An 11,007-nucleotide genomic window follows, 5' to 3' on the forward strand; every position below is an offset into this window, starting at 1 on the left:
CCCCCCCCCCCCCTGCGGGGCGGCCTTTATCTTCTTCTTCCCCTGGTTGTGGGAGGGATTTCCTCTTCCTCCTCCTCGTTTTCGTTGGAGGAGTATGCCTCGGTGTCTTCGGACGATGAGTCCGATACAACCTTGCGCCAGAGACCTTTCCTAGTCCCTGCGGCCTTCTTTTTGTCCTTCTTCTCCGGCACCTCATGGGGCACCGGAAACAACATCTTCATTAGAAGAGGCGATGTTGGATCTTCAGGTAGCGGAGCCGGACAGTCAATCCGCACCGCTATCGCTACCCAGTCCTGTTAAATTGGCATGGAGGCTTAGATTCCTCCCGCGAATATGCTGGGGAAAGGAATATCTTGCAAAATATAAAAAGAGAGCTTACCGGATTGGCGGGCGCTTTGCGCTGAGTCCGCGATCCTTGGTTATGGGCGGTGGTACCTCGGTGGCCTTGAACAACACCTTCCAGACGTCTTCGTGCGTCGTGTCGAAGAGCTCTCACAGCGTCTGGTGTTCGCCCGGGTCGAAATCCCACATATTGAAAGCCCGTCTCTGACACGGAAGGATCCGGCGGAGGAGCATGACCTGGACCATGTTGACAAGCTTGATTTTCTTGCTTATCATATTTTTGACGTAGGTCTGAAGTCCGGTCAGCTCCACCGATGAGCCCCAGGCTAAGCCCTTCTCTTTCCAGGAGGTGAGCCGCATGGGGATGCCGGATCGAAATTCGGGGGCCGCTGCCCAGTTGGTGTCGCGCAGCTCGGTGATGTAGAACCACCCCGATTGCCACCCCTTCACGGTCTCCACAAAGGAGCCTTCGGGCCAGGTGACATTGGGCATCTTGCCCACCATGGCGCCTCCGCACTCCGCTTGCTGACCAACCACCACCTTCGGCTTCACGTTGAAGGTCTTCAGCCATAGGCCGAAGTGGGGCGTAATGCGGAGGAAGGCCTCGCACACGACAATAAACGCCGAGATGTTGAGGATGAAATTGGGGGCCAGATCATGGAAGTCCAGCCCGTAGTAGAACATAAGTCCGCGGACGAATGGGTGCAGGGGGAACCCCAGCCCACAGACGAAGTGAGAGAGGAACACTACCCTCTCCTGGGGTTTCGGGGTAGGGACGATTTGCCCTTCAGCTGGAAACCGGTGCACGATGTTCGTGGACAGGTATCCGACCTCCCAAAGCTTCGTGATGTTCTCCTCCGTAACGGAGGAGGCCATCCACTTGCCTCCCGCCCCGGACATGCTTGAAATGGCTTTACGGATAAGGTGAGAACTTGGGTGCTAGAGCTCGAGCAGGGGAGAATGGATGAGCAGAGGAAGAAGAAGGCATGGGTGAAAAAGGGGAATCCTTATCTATTTATAAAGGCGGTAGAAACCATGCGCCTCCCCACTTGCCCTGTAAACTCGCTTATTCCCCAAGCGTCATGTTGATGGCACGGTTGGGTTACCCACACCCGTATTGATGAGAATCCAGTGATAAGGGGACATGATCTCTGCTTCGACAAGACATGCAAATGAAACGGCCTCGCAAGATGTGCGGTAACAGGTTGAGAAAAACGGTTCGAATAATGACCAGGCCGTGGCGTGATGTCACACTATGAAACATTGTCGGCAGATTAGATTTGTGGAATATTGTGCTTCCTATGGTGGTATGTGGAATTTGTTTTGCAGAGCCGGACACGATCCTTGTGTTCAAGATCTTCTATGGAGTACTCGGAGAAGGAACCCACCTTGCAATGCCGAAGACAATCTGCGCGCCGGAGTCATCGTCATTGAAGCCTGGTTCAGGGACTACTGAGGGAGTCCTAGATTAGGGGGGACTCGGACAGCCGGACTATGTACTTGTGCCGGACTGTTGGACTATGAAGATACAAGATTGAAGACTTCGTCCCGTGTCCGGATGGGACTCTCCTTCGCGTGGAAGGCAAGCTTGGCAATTCGGATATGTAGATTTCCTTCTCTGTAACAGACTCTGTGTAACCCTAGCCCCCTCCGGTGCCTATATAAACCGGAGGGTTTAGTCCGTAGGACGAGAACAATCATAATCATAGGCTAGCTTCTAGGGTTTAGCCTCTACGATCTCATGGTAGATCAACTCTTGTAATACTCATATCATCAAGATCAATCAAGCAGGAAGTAGGGTATTACCTCCATAGAGAGGGCCCGAACCTGGGTAAACATCGTGTCCCCCGCCTCCTGTTACCATTAGCCTTATACGCACAGTCGGGACCCCCTACCCGAGATCCGCCGGTTTTGACACGGACAATAGGGCCTACTCCATCGCACGGCGGAGGCCACTGCTTCCTTGGGAGAAGAGGCAAGGCTGGCTGCCTGGATGTGCTCTAATTTGAGGTAACAACTGAATCTTGTCAGATACTAGTTAAATCCGAGCTATGGGTGTGAGCACTGATATGCCAGTACATTTGATTGTGACCCGTTCTAATTTTGTACCTGAACTTTTTTTAGAAAGGGTTGTCCGTCAACTGAATGTGCTAGCACAACTTATTGTGTTGTCTGTCTATTTTCTTTGCATAGCATTCAGGATATTTCCCCGTCATTGATAAAGACGATGAACCATTATGTACCACTTTGTTGGTTTCAACATAGCCCTACCCGTAGTGATCAACTGCTGCCATCCTGATTGTGCCGCCTGCGTGAAATTTTTGTATGCAAGTTCAATGTGCTATGATGTTCTATATGATTGTGTTAACTATATAAGTTTTTACTAAGTATCAGCAATGCAGATGGCTGAAAGATGTATTTACGAGCATCGACCGATGGGTCTCTCTCTCTATCTCTCTCTCTCTCTCTCTCTCACACACACACACATACACACACGCACACACACACACACACATACAAGTGGGACCCGTTGAATTATTTATTTGCTCGTGACAACTTTTAATTAGGTTCCACTATAATCTAGCTTTTTTCTTAAGTTATTAATTGAGCTCAGTGACTTCAAAAAGTTGTACAGAAGTCTTGTTTCGGCCTTTTCGGCGTCGTTGAATGTGGGTTGAGTAACCATGTTAGGTTGTACTGTACTAGACAGGCCTTTTTTTCAACATCAGCAATGCAACTGGGCCGACAATTGTACACAATATCCGGGTCAACTTGTTATTCTCCGCCCCGCTGGGCTGCAAACTTTCCTAGGAGGTATGCATTAGACTTAACAAGAAAATGGACTTTAAGAAATAATAAATGGGATGTAATTATAATAACTGGGCAGTAACTATGCACCAAACGCGTAATTAGTTTAAAAAATATATTATTTTTGGAATTTGAAAATTTTAATTTTATTACTTGTTGCGCGCGCAATATTTCGTTGGCTTTTAACGTAATACAACTTTATTTTGAAATTATATTTAACCTGACTAGAAATTTCGGATAAAAATATTTCGAATCCCATCAAAATGTGGGAATTTTTTTTGAATTCTGGTTTGAGCGGTTGTTTGAAATTATTAATCGTTGTCCAAGCTAGAAGTTGGGTTGTACTTTTAACAAACTGTAAATGGGTTGTAGTAAATTCCATTAGAATTAAGAAATGGGTTGTACATTCTTACAAATCGCAAATGGGCTATATGTTCTCTGCCAAATCCGAGTTGTGGGCCTACTAAGTTGATGCGTACCAACGGCTTTGTCAACTTAGTCAATATGAACGATTCTAGCTACAGTAACCGTATGATGTCCATCCAACGGCCGTAGTGCTTCTTCAACCTCTGGTCTTCTTGGTCCAGCCGCCGAAAGCAGCGCCGATCGTGCCGCGTGCTCCTACCTTCCGTGGCCGGATGTGATGCCGCGGAGGCCTCACCGCCCCTTACTACTCCCACCGCTGGCCAGGCCATCCCTCTACTCACCGACACCCCCTGTTATTCTGCGGCGACGGTAGCCTCACACTGCAGCCGAACCAGTGAACCCTCGTACTCCTCTCCGCGTGGGCTTCCACTGCTGCGTCTTCCCCGGCTCCGCGTCGTCCCCTTCCTAGGCCTCGCCGTCGTCCACCGCCCTGGTGCTCTCGGCGCGGCGTGGTCAACATGGTCAACGACCGACTTCCATCGAAAGAGTACTGTACGTGGAGAGGCTGACAGCTGGGTCCACGGCGGCCGCAAGGAAGTGCCTCCTTATTACGGGCAAAATAATTGTTCCCCCACCGGACAGCAGGGATCCATCGGACGGGCCACCTTATTTCGTGAAAAAAAACTTTCCCCCCGCTGTTAGCTCGGACCCTCCGGAAGTGCATCCTTATTACGCACAAAAAAAATGAATACTCCCCCTACTAGCTGGGACCCACCTTGGTGGGAGGCTGACTTGTGGGCCTACTAAGTTGACAGTGATGGAGGGCTTTGTCAACTTAGTCAATATGAACGATTCTAGCTCCAGTGACCGTACGATGTCCATCCAACGGCCGTAGTGCTTCTTCAACCTCTGGTCTTCTTGCTCCAGCCGCCCAAAGCAGCGCCGGTCGTGCCGCATGCTCCTGCCTCCCGTGGCCGGTTGTGATGCCGCGGAGGCCTCACCGTCCCCTACTACTCCCACCGCTGGCCAGGCCATCCTTCTACTCACCCACACCCCCAGTTATTCTGCGGCGACGGCAGCCTCACACCGCAGCCGAACCAGTGAACCCTCGTACTCCTCTTCGCGCGGGCTTCCACTGCCGCGTCTTCCCCAGATCCACATCGTCCTCTTCCTAGGCCTCGCCGTTGTCCACCGCCCTGGTGCTCTTGGCGCGGCATGGTCAACGTGGTCAAGGAGCGACTTCCATCGGACGTGGACTGTACGTGGAGAGGCTGACAGCTGGGTCCACAGCCATTGTCGGTGTCAAAACCGGTGGATCTCGGGTAGGGGGTCCCGATCTGTGCGTCAAGGCTGATGGTAACAAGAAGTAAGGGACACAGATGTTTACCCAGGTTCGGGCCCTCTTGATGGAGGTAAAACCCTACTTCCTGCTTGATTAATATTGATGATATGGGCAGTACAAGAGTAGATCTACCACGAGATCATAGAGGCTAAACCCTAGGATCTAGCCTATGATGGTATGAGTGTAATTGTGATCGGCCTTCTAAGGACCAACCTCTCCGGTTTATATAGACATCGGAGAGGGCTAGGGTTTACATGGAGTCGGTTACAAGGAAGGAAATATAATATCCGGATCGCCAAGCTTGCCTTCCACGCCAAGGAAAGTCTCATCCGGACACGGGCTGAAGTCTTGAGTCTTCTATCTTCACGCTTCAATAGTCCGGACGTTGTACACAGTCCGGCTGTCCGGATACCCCCTAATCTAGGACTCCCTTGGTAGCCCCTGAACCAGGCTTCAATGACGATGAGTCCGGCATGCAGTATTGTCTCCGGCATTGCAAGGCGGGTTCCTTCTCCAAATACTCCAAAGCACCTGTTGCGACAAATAGTGTCCGGTCCCCAATCAATGTTGTGCTCCTCGGCTTCAGCGCCTTAGTAATGACCATCTCTACGTGTCGAGCGAATGCGAGGAGTCAAGGTATTTTTGCATTTGCCACCCTCGGTCCTCCAGGCCAACCGTCTATTTGAAGGGACAGGGATTCTCAGATCCAAACCTCACTCTCCTCCCTTGAGCTAGCATCCTAGAGCGCTTTCACGAAAAGCCATTCCAACATGGCCGGCCGTTGCAATTCTTCTGATTGCCCTCCTCGCTCTAAGTCGGGGGATTGGGGAAAGTGCTCAATTCCTCACAGCCGTTTGGTGAAGTTACAAACTCAAGGGTTTCTCCCACCGGCATTCATGGTCCCCGTCCGAGCTGGAATAGCCACCTACGACGGAGGGGAAAAAGCTGAGGGATCTCCTAACCCGTCTCCGGAGGAGCGGATATGCCTCATCTCGCATCTGCTGAGGGGCGTCGGGTTTCCTATCCACCCATTTCTCCGCGGGCTCCTGGAGTTCTATGGCCTCCAGTTACAAAATCTTACCTCGGCCTCCATTCTGCACATAGCGGGGTACGTTGCGCTTTGCGAGCTGTTTTTAGGCTGCGAACCACACTTCGGGTTATGGAGGAAGCTGTTCTGCCTCGTCCCCCGCGCCCAGGGAGAGTCCCTACATCAAGTGGGCGGGGCCGAAGTATGGCGCATTACCGAGACCGGATACCTGTTCGGGACTCCGAGAAGGCACCAGAAAACTGGCCTTCAGAGTGGTTCTATATAAATGACGTTCCCCTTCCGGATCCAGTCCGGATAGGTCTCCCCAAGTTCAGCAACGCCCCACCGAAGGCACACTTAAGCTGGCATCCCCGGGGCCCTAAAGAAGAGGACACAAGGGAAATATACCTCCTGATGAACAGGATAAAGTTGCTGGCGATAGTCGAGGTCATGGCGATATGCATAAAGCGGGGAGTGCAACAACCCAATATCGGGGGAAGCCCATGTGGCATTTCAACGGGGAAGACGATGCCACCCGCTGCGGTCATAAGGGTCCAGACTCCGCTGCCGCTTTGGCAAAGATATTGTCCGATTTGTATAAATGGGAAGAGGAGGAATTCCTTCGCATAAAAATGCGGGACGGATTCTCCATGAACAACCCCCCAGCGTGGGTAAGTTGCCGTTCCTTTCCCTGCTTCGCTTACTCTAGCGTCCTTCTGCTAAGATTACCTGCATCAATGCTTCTAAGCAGGAACTGAGGAGGGTTGTAGAAGGAATCTTCAGCCCCTCCCCGCAACCAGAGGACCCTGGAAGTGTTGGGGAACGTTGCAGAAAATTAAAATTTTTCCTACGGTTTCACCAAGATCCATCTATGAGTTCATCTAAGCAATGAGTCATGGGAGAGAGATTGCATCTACATACCACTTGTAGATCGCGTGCGGAAGCGTTCAAGGGAAGGGTGATGATGGAGTCGTAATCGCCGTGATTCAGATCACCGATGACCAAGTGCCGAACGGACAGCACCTCCGCGTTCAACACACGTACGGAACGGACGACGTCTCCTCCTTCTTGATCCATCAAGGGGGAAGGAGAGGTTGAGGAAGATGGCTCCAGCAGCAGCACGACGGCGTGGTGGTGGTGGAGCAGCAGTACTCCGACAGGGCTTCGCCAAGCACGTGACGGAGGAGGAGAGGTGTTGGGGAGGGGAGGGGTTGTGCCTTGGTTGTGTGTAGAATCCCTCCCCTCACCCCTCTATTTATAGGGGAAGGGGCAAGGGGGGCCGGCCCCTCTAGATGAGATCTAGAGGGGGGGCGGCGACCAGGGAGGGGGGCTTGCCCCCCAAGCAAAGGGGGGCGCCCCCACTAGGGTTTCCCCCCAACCCTAGGCGCATGGGCCCGGGGGGGGGGGGCAGCCTTCCAGGGGCTGGTTCCCTGCCCCTTGCGGACCATGAGGCCCTCCGAGAGGGGTGGCCCCTCCCGGTGGACCCCCGGAACCTCTCCGCTGGCCCCGGTACAATACCGATATGCCCCTGAAACTTTCCGGTGTCCGCATGACAACTTCCCATATATAAATCTTCACCTCCGGACCATTCCGGAACTCCTCGTTACGTCCGGGATCTCTTCCGGGACTCCTAACAACATTCGGTAATCACATACAAGTCTTCCTAATAACCCTAGCATCACCGAACCTTAAGTGTGTAGACCCTACGGGTTCGGGAGACGCGTAGACATGACCGAGACGGCTCTCGAGCAATAACCAACAGCAGGATCTGGAAACCCATGTTGGCTCCCACATGCTCCTCGATGATCTCATCTGATGAACCACGATGTCGAGGATTCAAACACCCCCGTATTCAATTCCCTTTGTCAATCGGTATGTTACTTGCCCGAGACTCGATCATCGGTATCCCAATACCTCGTTCGGTCTCGTTACCGGCAAGTCACTTTACTCGTACCGTAATGCATGATCCCGTGACCAAACACTTGGTCACTTTGAGCTCATTATGATGATGCATTACCGAGTGGGCCCAGAGATACCTCTCCGTCATACGGAGTGACAAATCCCAGTCTCGATCTGTGTCAACCCAACAGACACTTTCGGAGATACCTGTAGTGCACCTTTATAGTCACCCAGTTACATTGTGACGTTTGGTACACCCAAAGCACTCCTACGGTATCCGGGAGTTACACGATCTCATGGTCTAAGGAAAAGATACTTGACATTGGAAAAGCTCTAGCAAACGAACTACACGATCTTATGCTATGCTTAGGATTGGGTCTTGTCCATCACATCATTCTCCTAATGATGTGATCCCGTTATCAACGACATCCAATGTCCATAGCCAGGAAACCATGACTATCTGTCGATCAACGAGCTAGTCAACTAGAGGCTTACTAGGGACATATTATGGTCTATGTATTCACACATGTATTACGATTTCCGGATAAAACAGTTATAGCATGAATACAGACAATTATCATGAACAAGGAAATATAATAATAATCCTTTTATTATTGCCTCTAGGGCATATTTCCAACAGTCTCCCACTTGCACTAGAGTCAATAATCTAGTAACATTGTGATGGATCGAACACCCATAGAGTTCTGGTGTTGATCATGTTTTGCTCGCGAGAGAGGTTTAGTCAACGGATCTGCGACATTCAGATCCGTATGTACTTTGCAAATATCTATGTCTCCATCTTGAACATTTTCACGGATGGAGTTGAAACGACGCTTGATGTGCCTGGTCTTCTTGTGAAACCTGGGCTCCTTGGCAAGGGCAATAGCTCCAGTGTTGTCACAGAAGAGTTTGATCGGCCCCGACGCATTGGGTATGACTCCTAGGTCGTTGATGAACTCCTTCACCCAAATTGCTTCATGCGCTGCCTCCGAGGCTGCCATGTACTCCGCTTCACATGTAGATCCCGCCACGATGCTCTCCTTGCAGCTGCACCAGCTTACTGCTCCACCATTCAACATATACACGTATCTGGTTTGTGACTTAGAGTCATCCAGATCTGTGTCGAAGCTAGCGTCGACGTAACCCTTTACGACGAGCTCTTCGTCACCTCCATAAACGAGAAACATGTCCTTTGTCCTTTTCAGGTACTTCAGGATATTCTTGACCGCTGTCCAGTGTTCCTTGTCGGGATTACTTTGGTACCTTCCTACCAAACTTACGGCAAGGTTTACATCAGGTCTGGTACACAGCATGGCATACATAATAGATCCTATGGCTGAAGCATAGGGGATGACACTCATCTCTTCTTTATCTTTTGCCGTGGTCGGGCATTGAGCCGAGCTCAATCTCACACCTTGCAATACAGGCAAGAACCCCTTCTTGGACTGATCCATTTTGAACTTCTTCAAAATCTTATCAAGGTATGTGCTTTGTGAAAGACCTATGAGGCGTCTCGATCTATCTCTATAGATCTTGATGCCTAATATATAAGCAGCTTCTCCAAGGTCCTTCATTGAAAAACATTTATTCAAGTAGGCCTTAATGCTCTCCAAAAGTTCTATATCATTTCCCATCAAGAGTATGTCATCTACATATAATATGAGAAATGCTACAGAGCTCCCACTCACTTTCTTGTAAACGCAGGCTTCTCCATAAGTCTGCATAAACCCAGACGCTTTGATCATCTCATCAAAGCGAATGTTCCAACTCCGAGATGCTTGCACCAGCCCATAAATGGATCGCTGGAGCTTGCATACTTTGTTAGCATTCTTAGGATCGACAAAACCTTCCGGCTGCATCATATACAGTTCTTCCTTAAGATGTCCGTTAAGGAGTGCTGTTTTGACGTCCATCTGCCATATCTCATAATCATAGTAAGCGGCAATTGCTAACATGATTCGGACGGACTTCAGTTTTGCTACGGGAGAGAATGTCTCATCATAGTCAACCCCTTGAACTTGTCGATAACCCTTAGCGACAAGTCGAGCTTTATAGATGGTAACATTACCATCCGCGTCCGTCTTCTTCTTAAAGATCCATTTGTTTTCTATCGCTCGCCGATCATCAGGCAAGTCTGTCAAAGTCCATACTTTGTTTTCATACATGGATTCTATCTCGGATTTCATGGCTTCAAGCCATTTGTTGGAATCTGGGCCCGCCATCGCTTCTTCATAGTTCGAAGGTTCACCGTTGTCTAACAACATGATTTCTATGACAGGGTTGCCGTACCACTCTCGTGCGGAACGTGTCCTAGTGGACCTTCAAAGTTCAGTAGGAGCTTGATCTGAAGTATCTTGATCATCATCATTAACCTCCTCTCTTGTCGGTGCAGGCACCACAGGAACATCTTCCTGAGTTGCACTACTTCCTATTTCAAGAGGTAGTACTTCATCAAGCTCTACTTTCCTCCCACTTAATTCTTTCGAGAGAAACTCTTTTTCCAGAAAGGATCCGTTCTTGGCAACAAAGATCTTGCCCTTGGATCTTAAGTAGAAGGTATACCAAATGGTTTCCTTAGGGTATCTATGAAGACGCATTTTTCCGACTTGGTTTCGAGTTTTTCAGGTTGAAGTTTCTTGACATAAGCATCGCATCCCCAAACTTTTAGAAACGACAGCTTAGGTTTCTTCCCAAACCATAATTCATACGGTGTCGTCTCAACGGATTTAGACGGTGCCCTATTTAAAGTGAATGTAGCTGCCTCTAGAGCGTATCCCCAAAATGATAGTGGTAAATCGGTAAGAGACATCATAGACCGCACCATATCCAATAGAGTGCGATTACGATGTTCAGACACACCATTACGCTGAGGTGTTCCAGGCGGCGTGAGTTGCGAAACGATTCCACATTTCCTTAAGTGCGTACCAAATTCGTGACTTAAATATTCTCCCCCACGATCTGATCATAGGAACTTTATCTTTCGGTCACGGTGATTCTCTACCTCATTCTGAAATTCCTTGAACTTTTCAAAGGTCTCAGACTTGTGTTTCATTAAGTAGACATACCCATATATACTCAAGTCATCAGTGAGAGTGAGAACATAACGATATCCTCCGCGAGCCTCAACGCTCATTGGACCGCACACATCGGTATGTATGATTTCCAACAAGTTGGTTGCTCGCTCCATTGTTCCGGAGAACAGAGTCTTGGTCATTTTGCCCAT

The sequence above is a fragment of the Triticum dicoccoides genome, chromosome 2B, assembly GCF_002162155.2.
Source record: "Triticum dicoccoides isolate Atlit2015 ecotype Zavitan chromosome 2B, WEW_v2.0, whole genome shotgun sequence".
Taxonomy (NCBI): domain Eukaryota; kingdom Viridiplantae; phylum Streptophyta; class Magnoliopsida; order Poales; family Poaceae; genus Triticum; species Triticum dicoccoides.